Below are 11,649 nucleotides of genomic sequence, written 5' to 3' on the forward strand. Positions count from 1 at the left end.
TTTGGTATTATTTCAATTTTCCTGAATTTGCTGAGGTTTGCTTTGTGTCCTATCATGTGGTCTATCTTTGAAAAACTGCCATGAGCATTTGAAAAGAATGTGTATTTTTCTTCTTTCAGATGTAAGATTCTATATATGCCAGTTATGTCTCTTTGATTCAGTGTGTCATTCAGCTCCACAATATCTTTATTAATGTTTTGTTTTGAAGATCTGTCCATTTTTCACAATGGGGTGTTGAAATCCCCTACTATCAGTCTGTTGCTGTCTATATCTTTTTTGAAGTCATCCAACAATTTCCTTATAAACTTGGGGGCTCCTATATTGGGAGCATATAAGTTCACAATGTTTATGTGTTCTCGATAGATTCTTCCTTTAAGTATTATAAAGTGCCCCTCTGGGTCTCTTTTTATGGCCTTTGTTTTGAAATCTACTTTGTCTGATACAAGTATGGCAACCCCGGCCTTTTTCTCTTGCCCATTTGCTTGGAATATTTTTTTCCATCCATTTACTATAAATCTGTGTAGGTCTTTGGCTCTGAGGTGGGTCTCTTGTAGGCAGCATATGTGTGGGTCATGTTTTCTTATCCATTCAGCTACCCTGTGTCTCTTGATTGGGGCATTTAGTCCATTTCCATTGAGAGTTATTAGTGATAGAAACTTATTCATTTTTTCTCTTTGTACCTGTGTTTTTCTCTTTCTCACTCTTTTCCTTCATCTTCTTAAACCAGTCCCTTTAGCATATCTTGGAGTGCTGGTTTGGTAGAGATGTATTCTTTTAGCCTTCCTTTGTCTAGAAAACTCCGTATTTCCCCTTCTATTTTAATTGAGAGCCTTGCTGGGTAGAGCAGCCTTGGTTGTAGGCCCTTGCTTTTCATTACTTGGAAGATTTGTTGCCATTCCCTTCTGGCTTGTAGTGTTTCTGTTGAGAAGTCAGCTCCTAGCTGTCTGGGGGCCCCCTTGTATGTTACTTTCTCCTTCTCCCTTGCTGCCTTGTAGATTCTCTCTTTGTCTTTGATAGTTACCATTCTAATGATGCTGTGTCTTGGAGCAGACCTCCTTGAGTCCCTCTTGAGTGGGGTCCTCTGTGCCTCCTGGATCCATGAGAGCCTTTCTCTCCTCCAATTAGGGAAATTTTCCATCATTACTTTTTTGAGGAGGTTCTCTATCCCTTGCTCCTCTTCTTCTCCTTCTGGTATCCCTATTATACAGATATTATTGCGTTTCAGGTTGTCCTGCATTTCCCTAGATGCCTCTTTGTTCTCTTTGAGTCTTTTTTCCATTTCTTGTTCTTTTGGAGAGCTTTTTTCTACCTTATCCTCCATCTCACTGATTCGATCCTCGGCTTCATCCAGCCTGCTTTGGATTCCTTCTACTGTGTTCTTCAATTCAGAAATGGTATTCTTCATATCCTCTTGTGTCTTCTTAATAGTTTCTATGTCCCTTCCCAGGTTGATACAATTTGTTTTAAGATCTTGATAGTTTCTCTGCAGTTTCTAATAGTTCTCTTTGAGCTGGCTGAGCTCATTGAGCTTCCTTAGAACCTATCAGATATTTGAATTCAATATCTGATAGTTCCCTTGCCTCTATTTCATTTAGCTCTCTCTTGGGGAGTCCTCTTTTCCACTCATTTGGGGGGTGAACTTCTTTTTCTTCCCATTTTTGTAAGAGTCTGTTAAGTTATTTATTTATTTATTTATTTATTTATTTATTTATTTATTTATTTATTTATGCTTCTGCTTCAATTGGGCTATCTAGATTTCCTGACTTTGTGGATTAAACTTCTATGGTAGTAGGCGGGTCTTTTTATTTATTTACTTTATTTATTTATTTTCCTTTACTTTTCTTTCTGGACCTGCCTCTGATGATGTCTGTTGTTGACCCTATATGGCCTTGGGTCATTTGTTTGAGCCTTCCATGAGTCTACTGTCTGTGTCTGACTCCTGCTTTGGGCAGCTCTGTGACCCCTTAGGCCAGGGATCCACTATTTCTGTGGATCCCTCTGCACTCTCCTGCCGGCTCCTTGATCGCGCTCCCCCGGCAGGTTGGATTCCCCCGCCCGCCTGGGCTCGTGCATGCTTGCCCCAGCCCAGGGGGCTTCTTCGCTACCTCACGTACTTGTCTGGCCCCCCAGGTTGGCGGGCACCCTGGCACTGGTCTGTTAGGGTCTTCTATTGTGTGCTTTCCCCGCTTTTGGCCCTTTGAATGCGTTTCCTGCCCTTGCCAAATGGAGACTAGGGAGATGGGAGGAAGTGAGCTCCGGGACTCTCCGGTTAATCCTGTCTCCGGTCTCTCCTCCAGGGACTCTGGGCAGCTCTGTGACCCCTTAGGCCTGAGATCCACTATTTCTGCGGACTGCTCTGCAGTAGCGAGCCACGCCGGTCGATTTACACCTGCCCTCACCGATCTGTGCGCTCCCTCGCAGGCCCCAATGGTGCCAACCTGTGGGAGGCCTTGCCAACCCGCGCGGGTCCACACAGACACTCGCCAACCCTCGCCGGCCACTCTGCGCAAGTGTGCGTGCCTGCACTGGGTGGTTTTGAGCTCTATTGTGTGCTTTTCGGATTTTGGCTCTTTGGAGGTGTGTCTTTTTCCCGCACAGTGGAGATTAGGGAAGGGAGAAGGAGTCGGGGACTCCCTAGTTCCCCCTCTCGTTCTTCCCCCAACGCCTCCGTTTCCAGTCTCTCTTCAGGGGTCTCTGGGCAGTTCTGTGACCCCTTCGGCCAAGGATCCACCACCTGTGCAGACTGCGTTTCAATCGCAGGCAGGCTGGTTCGTGTGGGTCCCGCTTTTGCCTCTTTGGGGGCGCATCTTGCCTGCCCAGAATGGAGACTATGAGCGGAGAGGGAGTCAGGGCTCCCCGGTTCCTCCTCCTGTTCTTTCCCCAACGCTCCTGTCTCCAGTCTCTCCTCAAGGCTCTCCCAGCCAGTCTGCACTCAGCCCCCCAGCTACAAGTGCACAAGCTGTGTGCCGAGCGCACAAAAGGCAGGTTAATTGATTCCCTTATGCCTGAGCGAGATGGTAGCTGCAGGGTGGGAGGTGTGTTATCACTGGGGCTCCACCGGCTGCCGTCTCAGTTCTCTTCACAAAGTTTTCCTCACCAATCTCTTCCCAGGCACCAGTCCACCCTGCTGCCGCCTCTACCCAGAGATCAAGGAGGGTGGCTGCCACTGCAATTTTTGCATTGGCCCTTTAAATGTCTCTTTGCATCCCCAGCCACCTGTCTCTGGCAGAGAGTGCCCCTAAGCTTTTCGGAGTTGCGTTTTGTCTGTATTTTCCTGGTTTTAGCTGCTGTAGTTTAGGGGTCCCTGTTTATGATTCAGACCCCATTCTTCTCGGGGGGAGCTAACTGGCCGTTTCAATGTCCCTTTGGTGCTAGTGCCCGTGGGCACCCAGCCCACCCTCTCGAGCCTCCACCACATTCTCACGCATTGGGATGTGTGAGAGTTGAATCCACTGTCTGTCTGCGGCTCCAAGGCTCCTCTCCCACTATAGTTCCATTGTTTTCCAGGTGATTACTCCACTATCTAGTAGCAATTCCAGTTTGGTCTTGGGAGGAGGAGGTCAGTGTGACTCCCACTCACTACTCTGCCATCTTTCCTCTCTTTTTCCCATTCTTAAAATACCCTTATTCTCTCCCACATTTATCAGTCTTCACTTGTTGGATCTAGATATGGTGGTGGTAGTTGCATTTCTTCAATTTTACTTCTAGACCTCCTCTATTTTTGTATTTCAAATCTCAAGTTTTACCATTCACCCTTCTTACTCCATTTTGCCTTTCTCTTGCCATTTCCTTTTTTCATTTTAAATTTAATTTTTCCTGTGTTAGCCTGGCTTTCATTCCTCACTCTTAGTATTCATTCTCCCTCCATCTTCTCAAAATCACTTTTCTTTCTACTAGACATTTCATAAGTTTTTCTCACTTTCTTTTTTTCATGCTTATTCCCATTCTACCTACATTAATCTTTGCTCATTCGTTTTTCATATTACTGTGGTGGATCTTTTCCTTCAATTTTGTTTCTATTTTTTTCACTATACTTAAAAAAAAAAGTTTGTTTAAACCTAATACTCCACTCTTCCCTTTTCTTCCTCCATTGGTCCTTCTTCCCTCCCTTTTTTATTTATGATGTAAATTTTACTTTATTTCTTTCGTTGCCTTCTTTCTATTCCCCAAACTTATTATTTTTCCTCCCTCTACTCTCTCAAAATCATTTTTCTTTCAGTTAGTCACCTCATATGCACTTATCTTTTCTTAAAAGTTTTCTTAATTTTTTGTTTCTTATAATAGTCTTAATCTCTTTCCACTTTCATTAATATTTGCTCACTTGCTGTTGATAGTGTGGTTGTGGGTGGGGATTATTTTTGTGGGAGTGGTTTTGTTTCCTGGGTTGTTTGATTTTATTGTGGAAGCACCTGCACAACAGCATATGAGATATGGTGGGTGGTGTGACTTTCAGGCAGCCAACCTGAGGAAAGAATCTACAGAAGAATGACCAAACAATAATCAAAACCAAATTACAACCGGAGAGCCCACATAAATGAAATAAAGTGCATCCCAAGACCACCCAGCTCAGGAGACCAAGGAGACTGCGTTGCTGAGTCCCACAGGTCTTCTACCACAGAAGGTCACACCACAAAGACAGGAAGTCAAAGCAAATTAATCTAATATGTGGAAACAAACAAGAGGAGTCATTTAAAATGGGGAGACATAGAAACAACCCCCAATTAAAAGAAAAGAAGGAATCCCCAGAAAGAGTGTTAAATGAAATTGAGGCAAGCAAACTATCAGATATTGAGTTCAAAATAATGGTTATAAGGAAACTCAAGGAGCTCAGTGAGAACTGCAAGGAAATGACTGCGAACTCCACCAGCATGAAAAAGGACATAGAAACTATCAATAAGAGCCAGCATAAAATAAAGACTGCAATATCTGAAATAAAAAAATACATTAGAAGGAGTTAAAAGCAGGCTAGAAGAAGTGGAGGATTGAATCAGCCAGCTGGAGGACAAGGTAGAAAAAAATTCCCAGAGAGAACAACAAAATGAAAAAGACCCAAAAAGAACTAAGAGAGTTTAAGGGAGCTGCAGGAAACCATGAAACATCATAATATTCTTATCATAGGGATACCAGAGGAGAAGAAAAGGAGCAAGAATAGAAAACCTGTTTGAAAAAGTAATGACAGAAAACTTCCTTAACTTGATGAGGGAAAAATTACACAAAGTCGAGAAAACACAGAGGGTCCCAATCAAGCTGAACCCAAAGAGGCCCACTCCAAGACACATCATAATTAAAATGGCAAAATTTAAAGACAAAGAGAGAATCTTAAAGTCAGCAAGGGAGAAACAGATAGTAGCATACAAGGGAGTTCTGACAAGGCTATCAGCTGATTTCTCAACAGAAATATTACAAGCGAAAGAGAATGGCAGGAAGTATTCCAAGTTATGAAAAGCAAAGGCCTACAACCAAGACTATTCTATCAAGCAACTCTCAAATTTCAAATGGAAGGCAAAATAAGGAGCTTCCTAGACACAAAAAAAAAGGCCGGGGAGGGGGCTGAAAGAGTACATCTCCACCAAACCTGCATTGTAAGAGATGCTAAAGGGACTGCTTTAAGAAGATGAAGAAAGAGAGAAAGAGAAAGAGAGGGGGCATAGAACGCAGGTACAAAAGAAAAAAAAAACGGCAATGAGTAAGCACCTATAAAAAACAACCTTAAATGTAATGAATTAAATGCTCCGATCAAAGACATAGGGTAGCTGAATGGGTAAGAAAACATGGCCTACATATATGCTGTCTGCAAGGGACCCACATCAGAACAAAAGATCTACACAGACTGAAAGTATGTAAAAATATTCCATGCAAATGGACATGATAAAAAAACTTGGTGTAGCAATACTTGTATCAGACAAAATAGACTCCAAAACAAAGTCCATAAAAAGAGACAAAGAAGGACACTACATGATACTTAAGGGAGTAATCCATTGAGAAGATATAACCCTTGTAAACATATATGCACCCAATATAGGAGCACTGAATATATAAGGAAAATCTTGGAGGACTTCAAGGAAGATGCCAATAGCAACACACTCATCATAGGAGATTTTAACACCGTATTGTCAACAATGGATACATCTTCCAAGCAATGAATCAACAAGGATATTGTAGCATTGAACAACACTGTAGATCAAATGGACTTAATTGACATATATATATATACAGATATATATATATATCTATATATATATATATATATCTATATATATATATATATAGAACCTTTCACCCCAAAGAAGCAAAATACACATTCTTTTCAAATGCACATGGAACATTTTCAAAGATAGACCATGTAATAGGACACCAAACAAGCCTCAACAAATTCAAGAAAATTAAAATCATATCAAGCATCCTCTCAAATCACAAGGGCCTGAAACTAGAAACCAACCTCAAGGAAAAAATTCATAAAACATTCAAATACATGGAGACTGAATAACATGTTATTAAATAATGAATGGATTAACAATGAGATCAAGGAATAAATAAAAAAGTTTCTGGAAACAAATGAAAATGAACACACAACAGTCCAAAACCTATGGGACACAGTGATGACAGCCCTCAGAGGGTAGTTCATAGCAATCCAGGTCTGCCTAAAAAAGATAGAAAAATCTCAAATAAACAACCTAAATTTACATCTACAAGAACTAGAGGAACAATGACAAACAAAGCCCAGAGTAAGTAGAAGGAAGGAAATAATCAATAGAGCAGAATTAAATGACATAGAGACTAAAAGAACAATTCAAAGGATCAATGAATCCAGGAAATGGTTTTTTGAAAAGATAAATGAAATCAACAACCCTTTAACCAGACTGATAAAGAAAAAAAAGAGAGGACTCAAATAAATAAAATAAGAAACAAAAGAGGAGAAGTTACAAACCAATACTACAGAAAAACAAAGGATTGTAAGAAATTACTATGAACAACTATGTGCCAAGATATTGGACAACCTTGGAGAAATGAACAAATTTCTAGAAACAATCTTCCAAAACTGAATCAAGAAGCAGAAAGCCTGAATAGACTGATAGCAACTAGTGAAATTGAAGCAGTAACCAAAAAACTCCTGGCACACAAAAACCCTGAAAGGGATGGCTTCATAGGCGAATCTTACCAAGTAAAATACATTTTAAAAAAATTAATGAAATGACTATAAAATTAAAAGAAGAACTAACTCCTACGCTTCTCAAACTATTCCAAAATATTCAAAAGGAGGGAAGACTCCCAAACTCTTTTTATGAAGCCACTATTATCCTAATCTCAAAACCAGGTAAGACACAACAAAGAAAATTACAGGCCAATATCTCTGATGAAGATAGATGCTAAAATCATCAACAAAATATTGGCAATCAGAACCCAGTAATGCATTAAAAAGATCATACACCATACATCCCAGGGATTCAAAGATGGTACAATATTTACAAATCAATAAACATAATACACCATGTAAACAAAATGAAATATGGAAATCACATGGTTACATCAATAAATGCTGAAAAAGTATTTGATAAAATCTAACACCCATTTATCATGAAAAAACTCAGCAAAGTGGGAATAGAGAGAGCATACTCAACATAATAAAGGCCATATGTGAGAAACCTACAGCCAACATCATACTCAACAGGCAAAAACTAAAGGCTTTCCCACTAAGATCAGGAAAAAAGAAGTTTCCATTTTCACTACTTTTATTCAACAGAGTATAAGAAGTTCTAGCTACAGTGACCAGACATAAGAAAGAAACAAAAGGCATCAAAATTGGAAAGGAGCAAGTAAAGATGACATGATAGTGTACATAGAAAACCCTATAGTCTCAACAGAAAACCTACTCAACCTAATAAGTGAATTTGGCAAAATAGCAGTATAAAAAGTCAATATTCAGAAATTGATGGCATTTTTGTACACCAACAATGAAATATCAGACAGAAACCAAGAAAAAGAATCCCATTTACTATAGCAACAAGAAAAATAGAGCACCTAGGAATAAACTTAACCAAGGAGGTAAAAGACCTGTACTTGCAAAACTACAGAACACTGAAGAAAGAAATTAAGGAAGATATAAATAAGTGGAAGCATATACCATTTCAAGGATTAGAAGAATTAACATCATTAAAATGTGCATATTACTCAAAGCAATCTATAGATTCAATGCTATCCCTATTACAATGTCAATGGCATATTTCACAGATCTAGAACAAATATTTCAAAAATTTATATAGAACAAAAAAAAATCCTGAATTGTTGAGAGATTCTTTGAATCCTAAATCTCCAAATGATTTTTCTTGTCACTTTGATTCAGTGGTTTCTTTAGTAGGTCTGGATATTATTGTTCCCCATGATTTTTGTTTATTATATTAATATTAATATGTATCCATGTATTATATACTTATCAATTTTTGTTGAATGCATGCTAAATATAGCCTTATAAAGGTGTGTCTAAATGAAAACATTTTTTGTTTCCTTGGAAAGCATGAACTTCATATATATTTTTAAAAATAAATTTTTAATTTTTAAATCATTTTTGATTTACAGAATAATTGCAAAGACTGTATGAGAAAGGTGACACCCAGTGTCCCCTGGTATTAACATTTTAAATTAGTATGGAACATTTGTTTCAATTAATAAACAATACTGGTATGTTATTAATAATTAAAGTCTTTTCAGCTTGTTTTAGGTTTACCTATTTTCTTTCTTTCTTTCTTTCTTTCTTTCTTTCTTTCTTTCTTTCTTTCTTTCTTTCTTTCTTTCTTTCTCTCTCTCTCTCTTCCTTCCCCATCCCCTTTCCTTCCTTCCTTCCTTCCTTCCTTCCTTCCTTCCTTCCTTCCTTCCTTCCTTCCTTCCTTCCTTCCTTCCTTCCGTCCTTCCTCTCTTCTAGGATCCCCCAGAATGCCACATATTTAGTTGTCGGGTCTCCTTAGGGTCTTCTTGGATATGATGGTTTTTCAGACTTTTCTTATTTTTATAACTATATGAGTCAATTTTCTGCAGAAAAACAGAATCAATGGGAGATTTTACTCAGGCAGGAGTTGGTGTTGCATTCTTGAGGACAAATTTCTCTTTGGGAAACCTCAGTTTTTGCTCTTAAGCCTTGCCTGATTGAATAAGGACCACCCACATTATAATCTCTTTTATAATTGCTATAATCTTATTGTTAATATTTATTATCTCAGAGTCAACTGATGGTAAACTTATTTAAGCAGAGTCAACTGACTGTAGATACTAACCACATCTACAAAATATCTTCACAGCAACCCCTAGATTAGTGTTTAAGTAGCTTATTAGAAGCTAGCCAAATTGACACATGAAACTAAGCATTAACATTTTTGAAAAATATTGGTCAGTGTCTACAAAGATATTTGTAGAATGTTCTTCAAGTGGAATTTGACTGACGTTTTCGTCATGATTAGAGTGGGGTGATGTATTTTTGGGTGGATTATATTATTAGGCATTGGATTAAACTGTAACTATGGCTGCATTATTTGAAAATAATGTTATTTAGAAATGTTATCTTGGACATTCTGCGGGAATGTCCAATTTGACCTCCTGATTATTATTTTTTAAACTTAAAAATAATATTAGCATTATAAAGAGTAGCAAAAACAGTATAGGAGTTCCTATAGAATCTTCACCCAGCTTCCTCTAAAGTTAACATCATACATGACTCAAGCTCAGAAATTGACATTAATACAATACTATTAACTAAATCATAAACTACACTGGGATGTCACCAGTTTTACTACTGTTGTTCTTTTACTGTTCCAGGATTCAATCAGGATGGCAGACATTTTGTTGTCATGCCCTTTTCATTTTAATCTATGTCCTTTTCATTTTACTCAGTTTTTCTTTGTCTTTCATGACCTTGAGACTTTTGATGAGTTCTGGTCAGTTACTCTGTAGAATGTCTTCCAATTTGGTTTGATATTTTCTATTTGTCTGATAGTGTGCTTAAATTGAAGTTATGCATTGTTGGGAAGAACACCACAGAAGTGATGACTCTTCTTAGTGTATCATATTGGGATGCATGATATACATATGTCTTATTACTGATGAGCTAACCTTGAACACTTGGTTAAGGTGGTATCTTCCAGGATTCTCCACTATATAGTAATTTTTGCTTTTGTAGTTATTTTCTTTTTTTTCTATTGCTAAGAGGGGATAATTTGAGACTATGCAAATACCTTGTTTCTTGTAAAACTTTCATCCATTAATTTTAATATCCCTTTGCAGATCTTGCCTAGAGCATTTATCACTTTGGTGTTCTAATGGTGATTTTCTGTTGCCCTCATTACTTCTACAATTATTAACTGGAATATTCCATAAGGAAAAGTTGATCCTTCTCCTCCATTCATTCATTTATTTATTTTTTCCAAGTATTTATTTATATAAATATAAACTCGCATGTTTTTATTTTATATCAGGTTATCATATTATTTTTATATTGGATTATATGCTGATTTTTAAAAATTCTATTACAATTAAAAAATGGAGAATTTTAATGAATCTTTGAGAGAGAAGATACTTTGATTTTCTCATTTGTTATTACCTATTCTCATTTGTTATATCCTAATTTTATTTAAAGTGGCCAAGATAAAATTTAAATCTCTGAAAAGTAAGGAGTAGACAGCCTAGTGAAGTGGTTTTAAGAGCAAGGTTCTGAAATCACACTGCCCGTGTTCCAATCCAGACTTTGCTCTGTGACCTTAGGCAAGGTTCTTACCCGCTCTGCTCTCCTTGCTTCACCTGTAAAATGCACTTGCAAGCAATATTTACCTAAAAGGATATTTGAGGGAGTAAAACAAGATATTATATAGAGAGTGTTTAGTGTAGTGCTTGAGTATATAATAAGTGCTCACTAAATGTTAATTTTCACCATTAAGAATAAGTGGATGAAAGCATGATTAACCCCATTTGTCATAACTGAAGAAGAAATAATGAATTAAGGGATTATTGGAAATCATGCCTTAGATTGTTTCCACATCTTGCTTATTTTCTGCTGCCTTCTTTTATGTACTCAGTAAATATCAAACTGAGTATTTGTCCTAAGTATTATTTTTAAAATTTTGTTTAAGTAGACCTGACTTCGAGGATCTGAGAAAACTATAGAATTAGAAACAAGCACGCGTATTTTCAGTGCTGAGCCCTCCTCTGTAGTAATCCCCCTCCCCTGTGGCCCCCTCAATCCCTTAAGCAATAAAACTTCTTTGTATTTGTTAACAGAAACAGCTGCACAACTCCTCTCTTCCCCCACCCAACCTCTGCCAATTTAGAATGTTATGCTTTCATATTTTTGTCCAGTTGACAAATATTTATATGTACTAGCCTCTATATCCAACCCTTTTATTTTCATCTAAGTTTCTGAGTAACTAGAAATTTGGGGTTGCAAAACAAACCATTTCACAAAGGTCCTTTTGTTATCTATAAAACACATATTTTCTATGTGCTCCACTCCCCACCTTAAATGCCCAGAAGACATAGCTTATATTTTCTTTATAAAATGTGAAAGAAAGGAGCTGGCAGGACTGCTTCTTTGATCCTACTCTATGCAAAAGTCTACTCAATTGACTTTTTATTTTTATTGAGGTAAAATTCACATAACTTAAAATCAAT

The sequence above is a fragment of the Pteronotus mesoamericanus genome, unplaced genomic scaffold, assembly GCF_021234165.1.
Source record: "Pteronotus mesoamericanus isolate MK-2021 breed Mesoamerican mustached bat unplaced genomic scaffold, CSHL_Meso_final scaffold_85, whole genome shotgun sequence".
In the NCBI taxonomy this organism is placed as follows: domain Eukaryota; kingdom Metazoa; phylum Chordata; class Mammalia; order Chiroptera; family Mormoopidae; genus Pteronotus; species Pteronotus mesoamericanus.